At 44.8% G+C, this 16,360-nt stretch overlaps 1 protein-coding gene across 1 annotated transcript in view; it reads right to left on the bottom strand.

The window, feature by feature from the left end:
* The window catches only part of ADCY2 (adenylate cyclase 2), a 1,382,785-nt gene that overhangs the window by 1,256,123 nt on the left and 110,302 nt on the right, over positions 1-16,360 (bottom strand). The gene's annotated exons all lie outside the window — the stretch shown is intronic.

Here is a 16,360-nt window from a genome sequence, read left to right on the forward strand (position 1 = left end):
TTGAGTTCCACCGCGTCACAACCTCTTGCTTCAGGTGATGGCGGGGCAGGTTCAAGAGTGTTTGCTGGCGCTCCAGTCTTCGGCACGCAATTATTCGGGCCACCCAAAGCGTCTCCTGCACGCCCCTGTCACTTTTCAGAAAATTCTGCACCACCAAGTTTATTGTGTGAGCAAAACATGGGACGTGCTGGAATTTGCCCAGATGTAATGCCCGCACAATATTGGTGGTGTTGTCAGATATCACAAATCCCCAGGAGAGTCTAAGTGGGGTAAGCCACTGAGCGATGATTTCCCTCAGTTTCTCTAAGAGGTTGTCGGCAGTGTGCCTCTTACTGAAACCGGTGATACACAGCGTAGCCTGCCTTGTAATGAGCTGGCGTTTCTGAGATGCTGCTACTGGTGACGCTGCTGCTGTTGCTGCGTAAGGTGATACATCTACCCAGTGGGCTGTCACAGTCATATAGTCCTTAGTCTGCCCTGTTCCACTTGTCCACATGTCCGTGGTTAAGTGGACATTGTGTACAACGGCATTTTTCAGGACACTGAGGACACTTTTTCTGACGTTTCTGTACAGTCTCGGTATCGCCTGCCTAGTGAAGTGGAATCTAGACGGGATTTGGAACCGGGGACACACTACCTCCATCAATTGTCTAAATCCCACTGCACTAATGGCGGATACCGGACGCACGTCTAACACCAACATAGCAGTCAAGGCCTCAGTTATACGTTTTGCTTCAGGATGACTGCTGTCGTACTTCATCCTCCTCGCTAAGGACTGTTGGAGGGTCAATTGTTTAGTAAAAGTAGTGGTGTTCCTACTTCCTCTCTGGGATGATGAACGACTCCCAGCAGCAGCAACAGCAGCAGCGGCAGCAGTAGGCGTAGCAATGCAGGATCCTCCAGAGGAATCCCGGATAGGAGAGTCAGTCATGCCAGTGACATGGCCTGCAGGACTACTTCCGATCCTGACTAAGGAGGAAATTGACGAGGAGGGAGTTGACGGTGTGGTTTGCAGGCGCTTGGATACAACAGGACAACGGGATTTAGGTGTCCCTGGACTGCTTACGGTCTTAGCCAAAGTTTCTGAACTTGACAGTAACTTTTTATGAACGCGCTGCAGGTGCCGTATAAGGGAGGATGTTCCTAGGTGGTTGACGTCCCTACCCCTACTTATTTCACCTTTACATATGGTACATATGGCAAGACAGTTGTTGTCCGGATTTGGATAGAAATATTGCCAGACCAAAGAGGTGGAATGTTTGGTCTTCTGCCCAGGCATGACCGTGATGGGCTTTTTCATCCCACGGACAACAACTGTCTCCCCCGGAGCCTGATTTAAACAAACCACATCACCATCAGAATCCTCCTCGCCAACTTCCTCCTCAGCGCCAGCTACACCAGTATCCTCATCCTGTTGTACTTCAACAGTGACATCTTCAATTTGCATATCAGCAAGTGGACTGTGGGTGCTCCTTTCAGCACTTGCAGGGGGCGTGCAAATGGTGGAAAGAGCCACCTCTTCCCGTCCAGTGCTGGGAAGGTCAGGCATCGCAACCACCACCACACTTGGACTCTCCTTGGGGATTTGTGATATCTTCTTAGAAAGCACAGTTCTTCGCTGTGCTTTTGCCAGCTTAACTCTTTTGATTTTTTTAGTGGGAGGAGGGCTTCCATCGTCATGTGAAGCTGAACCACTAGTCATGAACATACTAGGGATCGACCTTAGCCGTTCCTTGCCACTCCGTGTCGTAAATGGCATATTGGCAAGTTTACGTTTCTCTTCAGCTGATTTAAATGTCTTTTTCAAGGTCATTTTCCTGAACTTTGCCATTTGGGATTGTATGTGCCCTCTACTATGACATTGGGCATCGGCCTTGGCAGACGACGTTGATGGCATGTTATCGTCTATGTCATGACTAGTGGCAGCAGCTTCAGCACTAGGAGGAAGTGGTTCTTGATCTTTCTCTATTTTATTTTTATCGGAGAAAGTTTGGTCCTCCATTTATGTTATATCGATTTGATATATACGTGCGGCTAAACACAGAAAATAATTTTTTTTTTGGTTTGGACTGGAGTGTACTTTGTGGGTTACAGCACCCTTTAACGGTCAAGCCAGCCGGCCCTTTACTTATGACACAGGCGCACTCTTGGCACTACTTTGTTGATGCACGTGCGGCTACTGCGCACACAATTCACAAACACAGAAAATAATTTTTTTTTGGTTTGGACTGGAGTGTACTTTCGGGGGTTACAGCACCCTTAACGGTCAAGCCAGCCGGCCCTTTACTTATGACACAGGCGCACGCTTGGCACTACTTTGTTGATGCACGTGCGGCTACTGCGCACACAATTCACAAACACAGAAAATAATTTTTTTTTGGTTTGGACTGGAGTGTACTTTCGGGGGTTACAGCACCATTTAACGGTCAAGCCAGCCGGCCCTTTACTTATGACACAGGCGCACGCTTGGCACTACTTTGTTGATGCACGTGCGGCTACTGCGCACACAATTCACAAACACAGAAAATAATTTTTTTTTGGTTTGGACTGGAGTGTACTTTCGGGGGTTACAGCACCCTTTAACGGTCAAGCCAGCTGGCCCTTTACTTATGACACAGGCGCACGCTTGGCACTACTTTGTTGATGCACGTGCGGCTACTGCGCACACAATTCACAAACACAGAAAATAATTTTTTTTTTGGTTTGGACTGGAGTGTACTTTGGGGGTTACAGCACCCTTTAACGGTCAAGCCAGCCGGCCCTTTACTTATGACACAGGCGCACGCTTGGCACTACTTTGTTGATGCACGTGCGGCTACTTCGCACACAATTCACAAACACAGAAAATAATTTTTTTTTGGTTTGGACTGGAGTGTACTTTCGGGGGTTACAGCACCCTTTAACGGTCAAGCTAGCCGGCCCTTTACTTATGACACAGGCGCACGCTTGGCACTACTTTGTTGATGCACGTGCGGCTACTGCGCACACAATTCACAAACACAGAAAATAATTTTTTTTTGGTTTGGACTGGAGTGTACTTTCGGGGGTTACAGCACCCTTTAACGGTCAAGCCAGCCGGCCCTTTACTTATGACACAGGCGCACGCTTGGCACTACTTTGTTGATGCACGTGCGGCTACTGCGCACACAATTCACAAACACAGAAAATAATTTTTTTTTGGTTTGGACTGGAGTGTACTTTCGGGGGTTACAGCACCCTTTAACGGTCAAGCCAGCCGGCTCTTTACTTATGACACAGGCGCACGCTTGGCACTACTTTGTTGATGCACGTGCGGCTACTGCGCACACAATTCACAAACACAGAAAATAATTTTTTTTTTGGTTTGGACTGGAGTGTACTTTGGGGGTTACAGCACCCTTTAACGGTCAAGCCAGCCGGCCCTTTACTTATGACACAGGCGCACGCTTGGCACTACTTTGTTGATGCACGTGCGGCTACTGCGCACACAATTCACAAACACAGAAAATAATTTTTTTTTTGGTTTGGACTGGAGTGTACTTTCGGGGGTTACAGCACCCTTAACGGTCAAGCCAGCCGGCCCTTTACTTATGACACAGGCGCACGCTTGGCACTACTTTGTTGATGCACGTGCGGCTACTGCGCACACAATTCACAAACACAGAAAATTATTTTTTTTTGGTTTGGACTGGAGTGTACTTTCGGGGGTTACAGCACCCTTTAACGGTCAAGCCAGCCGGCCCTTTACTTATGACACAGGCGCACGCTTGGCACTACTTTGTTGATGCACGTGCGGCTACTGCGCACACAATTCACAAACACAGAAAATATATTATTTTTTTAGCACTTGGGGGGAGCACCCCTGATGGACAGAGCACCCCCTGGACAACACTACAGCACTCCTTTAAGACTGGGACACTGCACAGGACTTTGGAGTGGACACAGCCCCTATGGAGAACTGACTGCACAACACAGTCCAGCCAGCCCCTATGGACTTTGAAGTAGTGGACACAGCCCCTATTAACAACAGCAGCACAGCACAACACAGCCAGCCCCTATGGACTTTGAAGTAGTGGACAACAGCAGCACTACACTACACTACACTACACTACACAGCCCTAACTCCCACCCTCCCTCTTCACTGTCCACAGCCGAGTGAGAAAATGGCACCGACGCGGGTACCTTATATAGGATCCAAAACTCGCGAGACTCGGAAGGCGGGATGATGACGTTTTGCCTCGATTTCAGATCCGAGTCAGGCGGGAAAAGTCGAGCCTGACTCGGATCGGACTCGGATCGGGGGGGCTCGGGGGGGTTCGGATTTCAGAAATCCGAACCCGCTCACCCCTAGTTGTAATACGCATGCGCGAACCAGTCATTGTGGTCGGAAATTGTGTGCTCGCAAAATATCGAATGCCTGCTAATTTGAGTGACAGAATGAGGCGTTTGTGGGTGGTAACAGGGGAAGGTGCTTGAAAACGGGGAGTGGAGATCCGAACGCAGGCGTGCCAAACAGTCAAAATGGGCGTTTTAAGGGTGTGCATAATTAACAAAGCAGAGTCATCGACCAAGTCACTTGGTTGTCTTTTAGCCTGAACTGCTCGCATGATTGCGGTAGGAAAATGCTACCACAAACACTGCGAGCAGTTCAGATGCCTTTCGATGTACTCGATTAATCTAATAAATAGCGGAGATGACGTAGGATGCGAGCGGCCAGGGGGCGTTTTTAAAAAATAGCGAGCGCATGTTTCGTTCGCTCGTTCAGATATAGAGGCGTCAACAGACCGCAAAGAGCGAGCGCTCTATTTAAATATCCGGCCCCTTTTTCTGAACGAGCGAGTGCAAATAGCGTCCGGCTCTGAATCAGGCCCTATGTTTCTTAAGACATAAGCGTATTTTGAAATATATGTAGATCGTTTCAACAATCTAATACAACCAATTTGCAAATATATACTTACAGATGCATCATATAAAAAATAATATATAACGCAAATATCTACACCTAACATATATATACATTAGGGGTGAGCGGGTTCGGATTTCTGAAATCCGAACCCCCCCGAGCCCCCCCGATCCGAGTCCGATCCGAGTCAGGCTCGACTTTTCCCGCCTGACTCGGATCTGAAATCGAGGCAAAACGTCATCATCCCGCCTTCCGAGTCTCGCGGGTTTTGGATCCTATATAAGGTACCCGCGTCGGCGCCATTTTGTCACTCGGCTGTGGACAGTGAAGAGGGAGGGTGGGAGTTAGGGCTGTGTAGTGTAGTGTAGTGTAGTGCTGCTGGTGTCCACTACTTCAAAGTCCATAGGGGCTGGCTGTGTTGTGCTGTGCTGCTGTTGTTAATAGGGGCTGTGTCCACTACTTCAAAGTCCATAGGGGCTGGCTGGACTGTGTTGTGCAGTCAGTTCTCCATAGGGGCTGTGTCCACTCCAAAGTCCTGTGCAGTGTCCCAGTCCTAAAGGAGTGCTGTAGTGTTGTCCAGGGGGTGCTCTGTCCATCAGGGGTGCTCCCCCCAAGTGCTAAAAAAATAATATATTTTCTGTGTTTGTGAATTGTGTGCGCAGTAGCCGCACGTGCATCAACAAAGTAGTGCCAAGCGTGCGCCTGTGTCATAAGTAAAGGGCCGGCTGGCTTGACCGTTAAAGGGTGCTGGAACCCCCGAAAGTACACTCCAGTCCAAACCAAAAAAAAATTATTTTCTGTGTTTGTGAATTGTGTGCGCAGTAGCCGCACGTGCATCAACAAAGTAGTGCCAAGCGTGCGCCTGTGTCATAAGTAAAGGGCCGGCTGGCTTGACCGTTAAAGGGTGCTGTAACCCCCAAAGTACACTCCAGTCCAAACCAAAAAAAAATTATTTTCTGTGTTTGTGAATTGTGTGCGCAGTAGCCGCACGTGCATCAACAAAGTAGTGCCAAGCGTGCGCCTGTGTCATAAGTAAAGGGCTGGCTGGCTTGACCGTTAAAGGGTGCTGTAATCCCCGAAAGTACACTCCAGTCCAAACCAAAAAAAAATTATTTTCTGTGTTTGTGAATTGTGTGCGCAGTAGCCGCACGTGCATCAACAAAGTAGTGCCAAGCGTGCGCCTGTGTCATAAGTAAAGGGCCGGCTGGCTTGACCGTTAAAGGGTGCTGTAACCCCCGAAAGTACACTCCAGTCCAAACCAAAAAAAAATTATTTTCTGTGTTTGTGAATTGTGTGCGCAGTAGCCGCACGTGCATCAACAAAGTAGTGCCAAGAGTGCGCCTGTGTCATAAGTAAAGGGCCGGCTGGCTTGACCGTTAAAGGGTGCTGTAACCCACAAAGTACACTCCAGTCCAAACCCAAAAAAAAATTATTTTCTGTGTTTAGCCGCACGTATATATCAAATCGATATAACATAAATGGAGGACCAAACTTTCTCCGATAAAAATAAAATAGAGAAAGATCAAGAACCACTTCCTCCTAGTGCTGAAGCTGCTGCCACTAGTCATGACATAGACGATAACATGCCATCAACGTCGTCTGCCAAGGCCGATGCCCAATGTCATAGTAGAGGGCACATACAATCCCAAATGGCAAAGTTCAGGAAAATGACCTTGAAAAAGACATTTAAATCAGCTGAAGAGAAACGTAAACTTGCCAATATGCCATTTACGACACGGAGTGGCAAGGAACGGCTAAGGTCAATCCCTAGTATGTTCATGACTAGTGGTTCAGCTTCACATGACGATGGAAGCCCTCCTCCCACTAAAAAAATCAAAAGAGTTAAGCTGGCAAAAGCACAGCGAAGAACTGTGCTTTCTAAGAAGATATCACAAATCCCCAAGGAGAGTCCAAGTGTGGTGGTGGTTGCGATGCCTGACCTTCCCAGCACTGGACGGGAAGAGGTGGCTCTTTCCACCATTTGCACGCCCCCTGCAAGTGCTGAAAGGAGCACCCACAGTCCACTTGCTGATATGCAAATTGAAGATGTCACTGTTGAAGTACAACAGGATGAGGATACTGGTGTAGCTGGCGCTGAGGAGGAAGTTGGCGAGGAGGATTCTGATGGTGATGTGGTTTGTTTAAATCAGGCTCCGGGGGAGACAGTTGTTGTCCGTGGGATGAAAAAGCCCATCACGGTCATGCCTGGGCAGAAGACCAAACATTCCACCTCTTTGGTCTGGCAATATTTCTATCCAAATCCGGACAACAACTGTCTTGCCATATGTACCATATGTAAAGGTGAAATAAGTAGGGGTAGGGACGTCAACCACCTAGGAACATCCTCCCTTATACGGCACCTGCAGCGCGTTCATAAAAAGTTACTGTCAAGTTCAGAAACTTTGGCTAAGACCGTAAGCAGTCCAGGGACACCTAAATCCCGTTGTCCTGTTGTATCCAAGTGCCTGCAAACCACACCGTCAACTCCCTCCTTGTCAATTTCCTCCTTAGTCAGGATCGGAAGTAGTCCTGCAGGCCATGTCACTGGCATGACTGACTCTCCTATCCGGGATTCCTCTGGAGGATCCTGCATTGCTACGCCTACTGCTGCCGCTGCTGCTGTTGCTGCTGCTGGGAGTCGTTCATCATCCCAGAGAGGAAGTAGGAACACCACTACTTTTACTAAACAATTGACCCTCCAACAGTCCTTAGCGAGGAGGATGAAGTACGACAGCAGTCATCCTGAAGCAAAACGTATAACTGAGGCCTTGACTGCTATGTTGGTGTTAGACGTGCGTCCGGTATCCGCCATTAGTGCAGTGGGATTTAGACAATTGATGGAGGTAGTGTGTCCCCGGTTCCAAATCCCGTCTAGATTCCACTTCACTAGGCAGGCGATACCGAGACTGTACAGAAACGTCAGAAAAAGTGTCCTCAGTGTCCTGAAAAATGCCGTTGTACACAATGTCCACTTAACCACGGACATGTGGACAAGTGGAACAGGGCAGACTAAGGACTATATGACTGTGACAGCCCACTGGGTAGATGTATCACCTTATGCAGCAACAGCAGCAGCGTCACCAGTAGCAGCATCTCAGAAACGCCAGCTCGTTACAAGGCAGGCTACGCTGTGTATCACCGGTTTCAGTAAGAGGCACACCGCCGACAACCTCTTAGAGAAACTGAGGGAAATCATCGCCCAGTGGCTTACCCCACTTAGACTCTCCTGGGGATTTGTGATATCTGACAACGCCACCAATATTGTGCGGGCATTACATCTGGGCAAATTCCAGCACGTCCCATGTTTTGCTCACACAATAAACTTGGTGGTGCAGAATTTTCTGAAAAGCGACAGGGGCGTGCAGGAGACGCTTTGGGTGGCCCGAAAAATTTCTGGCCACTTTCGCCATTCAGTGACTGCGTGCCGAAGACTGGAGCGCCAGCAAACACTCTTGAACCTGCCCCGCCATCACCTGAAGCAAGAGGTTGTGACGCGGTGGAACTCAACCCTCTATATGCTTCAGAGGATGGAGGAGCAGCAAAAGGCCATACAAGCCTATACATCCACCTATGACATAGGCAAAGGAGGGGGTATGCACCTGACTCAAGCGCAGTGGAGAATGATTTCCGTGTTGTGCAAGGTTCTCCAGCCCTTCGAACTTGCCACACGTGAAGTCAGTTCAGACACAGCCAGCTTGAGTCAGGTCATTCCCCTCATCAGGCTTTTGCAGAAGCAGCTGGAGAAAGTGAAGGAGGAGCTAAGACGGAGCGATTCCACTCGGCATGTGGGACTTGTGGATGAAGCCCTTCATTCGCTTTGCCAGGATTCCAGGGTGGTCAATCTGTTGAAATCAGACCACTACATTTTGGCCACCGTGCTTGATCCTAGGTTTAAAGCCTATGTGGTGTCTCTCTTTCCGGCCGACACAAGCCTGCAGAGGTGCAAAGACCTGCTGGTGAACACACTGTCAGCTGAAGCGGAACGTGACACGTCAACGGCTCCTTCTTCATTTTCTCCCGCAACTGGGGCTGCCAGGAAAAAACTTAGGTATCCTAAGCAACCCGCTGGCGGTGATGCAGGGCAGGCAGGACCAAGTTTGGACATCTGGTCCGGACTGAAGGACCTGGCAACAATTTCTGACATGTCTACTGTCACTGCATATGATACTGTCACCATTGACAGAATGGTGGAGGATTACATCGGTGACAGCATCCAAGTAGGCATGTCAGACAGTCCATACCTGTACTGGCAGGAAAAAGAGGCAATTTGGAGGCCCCTGTACAAGCTGGCTCTATTTTACCTGAGTTGCCCCCCCTCCAGTGTGTACTCCGAAAGAGTGTTTAGTGCAGCCGGGAACCTTGTCAGCGAAAGGCGTAGGAGGTTGCTTCCACAGAATGTGGAGAAGATGATGTTCATCAAAATGAATTATCAGCTCTTCCAGGGAGACCAGCCTCCAGAAGGTACAGAGGGACCTGTGGTGGTGGATTCAAGTGGGGACGAGTTAATACTTTGTGAGGATGAGGATGTACACACTGAAGAGGGTGAGGAATCGGTGGATGAGGAGGATGAGGATGACATCTTGCCTCCGTAGAGCCAGTTTGTGCAGGGACACATTAATTGCCAGCTTGTTTTGTGGGGGCCCAAACGAACCAATCATTTCAGCCACAGTTGTGTGGCAGACCCTGGCGCTGAAATGATTGATTTGTTAAAGTGTGCATGTCCTGTTTATACAACATAAGGGTGGGTGGGAGGGCCCAAGGACAATTCCATCTTGCACTTCTTTTTTTTCTTTGCATTATGTACAGTTTGGGGCCTAGTTTTTCTAACTGCCATCCTGTCTGCCACTGCAGTGTCACTCCTAGATGGGTCACGTGTTTGTGCCGCCCACTCGTGTCGCTTAGCATAGTCATCCAGCTACCTCGGTGCAACCTTTTGGACATGAAAACACTATTGTGAGGTGTGAGGTGTTCAGAATAGACTGGAAATGAGTGGAAATTAAGGTTATTGAGGTTAATAATAGCATAGGAGCAGAGAAACCAACAAATTCTGTGATTTTAGCTGTTTTTATGCTTTTTAAAAAAAAAATACAGATCCAAAACACAAAACCCAGAACCCAAAACACGGAAGGGTGGTTTTGGCAAAACCAATCCAGATCCAAAACACGAAGAAAGATCCAGATCCAAAACCAAAACACAAAACACGAAAAGTGGCCAGTGCACACCCCTAATATACATATATATATATATAATATATATATATACTCACAATATATACTGAGACTAGTGTGCATTGCGCTGTTGATCTCTACATTTACAGTGCTAAAAATGAATCTAAGTGAACCCAATCTAAAAACAAGGTTAATTAACTAAAAATATGATGACTTTAAGTGAACAATTTATAAATAAACAAAAAAGGAGACTCCCTATCCAGAATCACAACTTTACAAAGACAGAAGCTAAATAAATCCCTATAATTAACATATACATAAATCTCCCTAAGGTTAATAGCCACCATAAAAGCCGTCCATGAAAATAGTGTTCCACATATTACTAATAGGCAAAATACAATATACAAGACCACTGACAGACAAAAAATTACATATCAGGCATAAAATAATCCGGTACTAAACTAACAGACAACGGGAATATTTATATATCTATATCAGTAGATATATGTATATATAAAATCAATTTTATTCAGAAGGGTGCTCTAACGGACACAAAATAATGTCTATCTAGGATAGAAAACCCAGTAATGTTATTATTTAGTTATTTATTTAGTTATTTATATATATTTTATTATAATGAGAATATCAATTTCTCACAGTATGGAATAAAGGTCCTGATTCAGAGACGGACGCTCTGAAAGAGCCCTCGCTCTGAATCTGGGCGTTTTTTTTTTTTTGTGCGGCCTTCTGGCTGCTCGCATAGCTGTGGGTGACCACCCACAGCTATTGCGAGTGGCCAGGATGATGGTCGCGATGGTCAAGACCATCGCGCCAATCAGGCTTGCGACGAGACCCTTGTGGTAGGGTCTCGTGGCCACAAGCCCCAGAGAGCGTCTGGCTCTAATAGAGCCGGAAGCTCTCTCACTGACATCACTGATGATGTCAGTGGGGCCGCCCACAAACACCAGGCGTTCGCTTGGGAACACATCCGTTTGTGAAGCCACCCCCCGCCACGCCTACAAAATGGGTCGAGCTGTTTATCAACATCGCTAGCCGCCCCTTTTGTAGTGAGCCACGGAGCGAGAGAATTTCTCTCTCGCTCCGGGGATTGCGCAGAGCACACAATCGACCCGCTCGCGAGCACTCAAGCGCTTGCGAGCGGGTCTGAATCAGGCCCAAAGTTGGAAACTAAGTTGACCTATTAGTGTACAATAATTTGTTTAATAATTCTTGTAGTTAAACATGTATCCAATACAGAATCATTAAATGATATATTGCAAATATTTATTAAAAATGTTTTCAATATCAATAAAATATCACTATCATTGTTTACATACACCATTACTAAGAGGTCTAATACCACTTAAACTGCAAATGGAAATTGCCACTCTTTATAATGCCCTAACACTAGGGCTCAAGCTTCTAACAAATGCAACTTGCAGTATTGTGGACACAGATTACAGATTCCCAACGTGTATCGTCGTTGTCGACTTCATCAAGGGTGAAGCTTAATTAAAAAGAAAATGGGTAAAGCTTTGAAAATGGTAACTTGCTCACAAAAATATATCTTGCTAACCAAATCATTGATTGGTCAATACATACTGTACCAATAATGGTCAATGTGATACAACTTTGATTTCTTATAAAAACACCATGTGATAATGGTCCAGTCTGAAATATAGACATAAATATATCATCACCAAGTGGTGATTAAGTACATACAATAATTCACAAATAAAATGTGTCCTTAATGGACGATTACATGATACATGCAATACACGGTACATACAGTATCAGACCAAAATTAATTATGTACTGCAATAATACATACAGTACCACTGATGGCAAAATTCAATATGACTTGATACAGCTCTTTGTAATAGTATATTAATGCATATACCATACAGTACAGGTTGAGTCTCCCATATCCAAAATGGTCGGGACCAGTGGTATTTTGGATATCGGAATATTCCGTATTTTGGAATATTTGCATACCATAATGAAATATTGTGGGAATGGGAACTTAATCTAAACACAGAATGCATTTATGTTTCATATACACCTTATACACAAAGTCTGAAGGTAATTGTATACAATATTTTCAAAGATGTTGCGGCTCAAACAAAGTTTGTGCACATACATGAAATTCATTTATGTTTCATATACACCTTATATACAGAGCCAGGAAGGTAATGTTAAACAATATTTTTTATAATTCTGTACCTTAAACAAAGTTTGTGTACATTGGACCATCAAAAAGCAAAGGTTTCACTATCTCAGTCATGCTAAAAAAATTCTGTATTTTCTAATATTCCGTATTTTGGATTATTTGGCTGTGAGAAACTCAACCTGTATAGTGAATTCTGAAATCATATACAGGTGCATAAATATTGGGACATTGACAGAATTTTCATATTTTGGCCTCTATTCACCACCACAATTGCTTTGAAATTAAATAAACAAGATGTGCTTTAACTGCAGACTTTCAGATTTAATTTGAGGGTAATTACATCCAAATCAGGTGAACGGTGTAGGAATTACAACGGTTTCTATATGTGCCTCCCACTTTTTAAGGGGCCAAAAGTAATGGGACAAACTAAACAATCCTAAATCTAACTTTCACTTTTTAATACTTTGTTGCAAATCCTTTGCAGGCAATTACAGCCTGAAGTCTGGAACGCATAGACATCACCAGACGCTGGGTTTCATCCCTGGTGATGCTCTGCCAGGCCTCTACTGTAAATGTCTTCAGTTCCTGCTTGTTCTTGGGGCATTTTCCCTTCAGTTTTGTCTTCATCAAGTGAAATGCATGCTCAATCGGATTCAGGTCAGGGGATTGACTTGGCCATTGCATAGCATTCCACTTTTTAGCCTTAAAAAACTCTTGTTATGCAGTATGCTTCGGGTCATTGTCCATGTGCACTGTGAAGCACCGTCCAATGAGTTCTGAAGCATTTGACTGAATATGAGCATATAATATTGCCCGAAACACTTCAGAATTCATTCTGCTGCTTTTGTCAGCAGTCACATCATCAATAAATATAAGGGAACCAGTTCCATTGGCAGCCATACATGCCCATGCCATGACACTACCACCACCATACTTCACTGATGAGGTGGTATGTTTTGGATCATGAGCAGTTCCTTTCCTTCTCCATACTCTTCTCTTCCTATCACTCTGGTACAAGTTGATCTTTGTCTCATCTGTCCATAGGATGTTGTTCCAGAACTGTAATGGCTTTTTTAGATGTTGTTTGGCAAACTCTAATCTGGTCTTCCTGTTTTCGTGGCTCACCAATGGTTTACATCTTGTGGTGAACCCTCTATATTCACTCTTGTGAAGTCTTCTCTTGATTGTTGACTTTGACACATATACACCTACCTCCTGGAGAGTGTTCTTGATTTGGCCAACTGTTGTGAAGGGGTTTTTCTTCACCAGGGAAATAATTTTTCTCTCATCCACCACAGTTGTTTTCCGTGGTCTTCCGGGTCTTTTGGTGTTGCTGAGCTCTCCGATGCGTTCTTTCTTTTTAAGAATGTTCCAAACAGTTCATTTGGCCACACCTAATGTTTTTGCTATCTCTCTGATGGGTTTGTTTTGATTTTTCAGCCTAATGATGGCTTGCTTCACTGATAGTGACAGCTCTTTGGATCTCATATTGAGAGTCGACAGCAACTGATTCCAAATGCAAATGTCACACCTAGAATCAACTCCAGACCTTTTACCTGCTTAATTGATAATGAAATAACGAGGGAATAGCCCACACCTGTCCATGAAATAGCGTTTGAGTTGATAGTCCCATTACTTTTGGCCCCTTAAAAAGTGGGAGGCACATATAGAAACCGTTGTAATTCCTACACCGTTCACCTGATTTGGATGTAATTACCCTCAAATTAAATCCGAAAGTCTGCAGTTAAAGCACACCTTATGTTTGTTTCATTTCAAAGCCATTGTGGTGGTGAATAGAGGCCAAAATATGAAAATTCGGTCAGTGTCCCAATATTAATGCACCTGACTGTACATTTTCATAAGGATACATCTAGCTTTAAATTTAAACAATGAGCAAAATAATTTTTAAGTGACATTTAAATGGGGACTCATTGTTAGGCAAGAGGTGTAATACAGATATGTATTCACAATAAATAATGCAAAAACATTTTCAATGTTGTGACATTTAAATAAGGCTCTTACTAAGCCAAAGAAGGCATAATATAAATATGGGTATCACTGCATAAACGTATATACCATAATATAAAAATAAAAAATTTTGAATATTATAATTTCTCCTATACAGTTTAAATAGTTATATATAACTAGAGGACAACAACAAAGCATAATACAATCAGCACAATACAAAAATATTTGTTTACATTTTATCCCTATAGTACAAAGTGATCATGGGAATTAAAAAAATCTTTAATTAACTAACTTAAACCAGTATTGGTAACGGGCGTTTCTAGAGAGGAGGGACCCGTGTGCAGTCTCCGACACGGGACCACTCTTCTCTGTCAGGCGGTCGGCAGCACATTCAGCTGTGCGTGGCCAGCACCAGAGTTATAGACTCTGGGCACTAGAGTGAGCCCAGAGTCTATACAGTATGCGCAGGTCACCGGGAAAATGGCTGCAGAAGCCATTTTCCCTGTACTGCGCATGCGCAAGCAACGGGAAAATGGCCATGGCAGCCATTTTCCAGTTGTTTTTACAGCGCCAGACCCCCACACCCTGCACCCATTATAGATACGCCCCTGATAGGTAATCTCCAGTGTAACCAGCTCCAATGTGTTTAGTTCAGCTACCAGCCTGTAAGAAACCAAGGTATCTGGTGTGTCTATTTATCCTCCTCTCATAGTGACAGTATTTCCTGACAAATATTTAATTACCAGAAACAATTATTCCAAAAAAACCCTTTATTTTACCAATTGTTAATTTGAGTGTTTAATATGCTTAGAAAATGGAGGTTGATCCCATTACAGACTAGTACACCCTATAAACATGAAGCAATATTTATTGTTCTCTTAGCAGTATGATTGAGTATTGCACAGTTAGAACTTGATTGGTTACTATGGGCAACTTATTCACTTTATCCATCATGTAAGTTTGATGCATCTCCCACTTAGCTAAGTAATGATCGACCCCTGCCTGGAAAATAAAATTTAAGCTTATTTAGCATATAAAGTGGGTCGGAATGATTTTATGTTGGGGAGGAAACCCCCCTTGCCACCCCTCTGTTCCGATGCCCATGAGCATATATATGTATATATATAGTATTCAGGTTTGTGAAGGGGAGGATGATAGTCGTTTCACTCGTTGTGATCTTGGTGCAAGCAGACCAGCTGTGGAATTTGCTAAAGCACTTTAGACTAGTCTGCATATGAAAACAATCTAAACTGGGACTTGCTGTTCTACAAAGACCGATTAGTACACTGACATATAAATATATATATATATAATGTTCCACAAAAGTTGTCAATAGCCGCGGTGCTCCACTACAAAAAAATGGTAAATAGCAGCACAACGAGAGGCATTCAGACAGACTTGTAAATTAAACAATGAAACATAGTGGTCCAATGATCAACGTTTTGGATTTTACTCCTTCCTCAGGACAATGACTTAAGTACTTACCTTGACAAAGGGACGTTGTGGTCCCGAAACGTTGGTGTCCATCATGGGTGTTTGAATATATATCCTTTTCATGAAAATCTCTAAGTGCCACCGTTCATTTGTAGCTGCTTCTGGATTTTATTAATGCGGAGGGCACCAGAGTTGCTGAACACGACTGCATGTGTGTATTCCAATGAGCACACAATTCTGTGAATAGCAGCTCCACCATTTTGTGAGTGTTAGCAATCTCACTCTGTGAGAGTGCTCAATCTGCAGTTAACCATAGGGTGTGATTGGATCCTATATCTGTATTGCACAAGGAACATCAGCCTTAATGATCAGAATTTTATTGATTTTCTTTGTTTTAGTGTCAGAAATTCAGTAGGTTATGTGAAACTTCAGATCATGTCTAAGAAGCCTTAATCGGAGATGTGAAACCATAAGGTTTTTTGTCTATGGAATTTCATTGCTTTTTTATAATTTATTAACCATCAGGGTTTGGAGGAACAAACCATGCCACCTGCAGGGGAAGAGGGCAACAAAATGGTACACTAGCATAGGTGGAGGAGGGTACAGCACACAGGAGGTGTTTTGGGGGTACAGAGAGAGAGATGACTGTGTAGTGGCTGCAGGTGTGCAGGGCAGTGGTAGCAGTGGGGGTGCAGAGCAGTGGCAGCAGTGGGGCAGTGCACAAGGTCATCAGCGGGC

The sequence above is a fragment of the Taudactylus pleione genome, unplaced genomic scaffold, assembly GCF_031769625.1.
Source record: "Taudactylus pleione unplaced genomic scaffold, aTauple2 ptg000309l, whole genome shotgun sequence".
Classification (NCBI taxonomy): domain Eukaryota; kingdom Metazoa; phylum Chordata; class Amphibia; order Anura; family Myobatrachidae; genus Taudactylus; species Taudactylus pleione.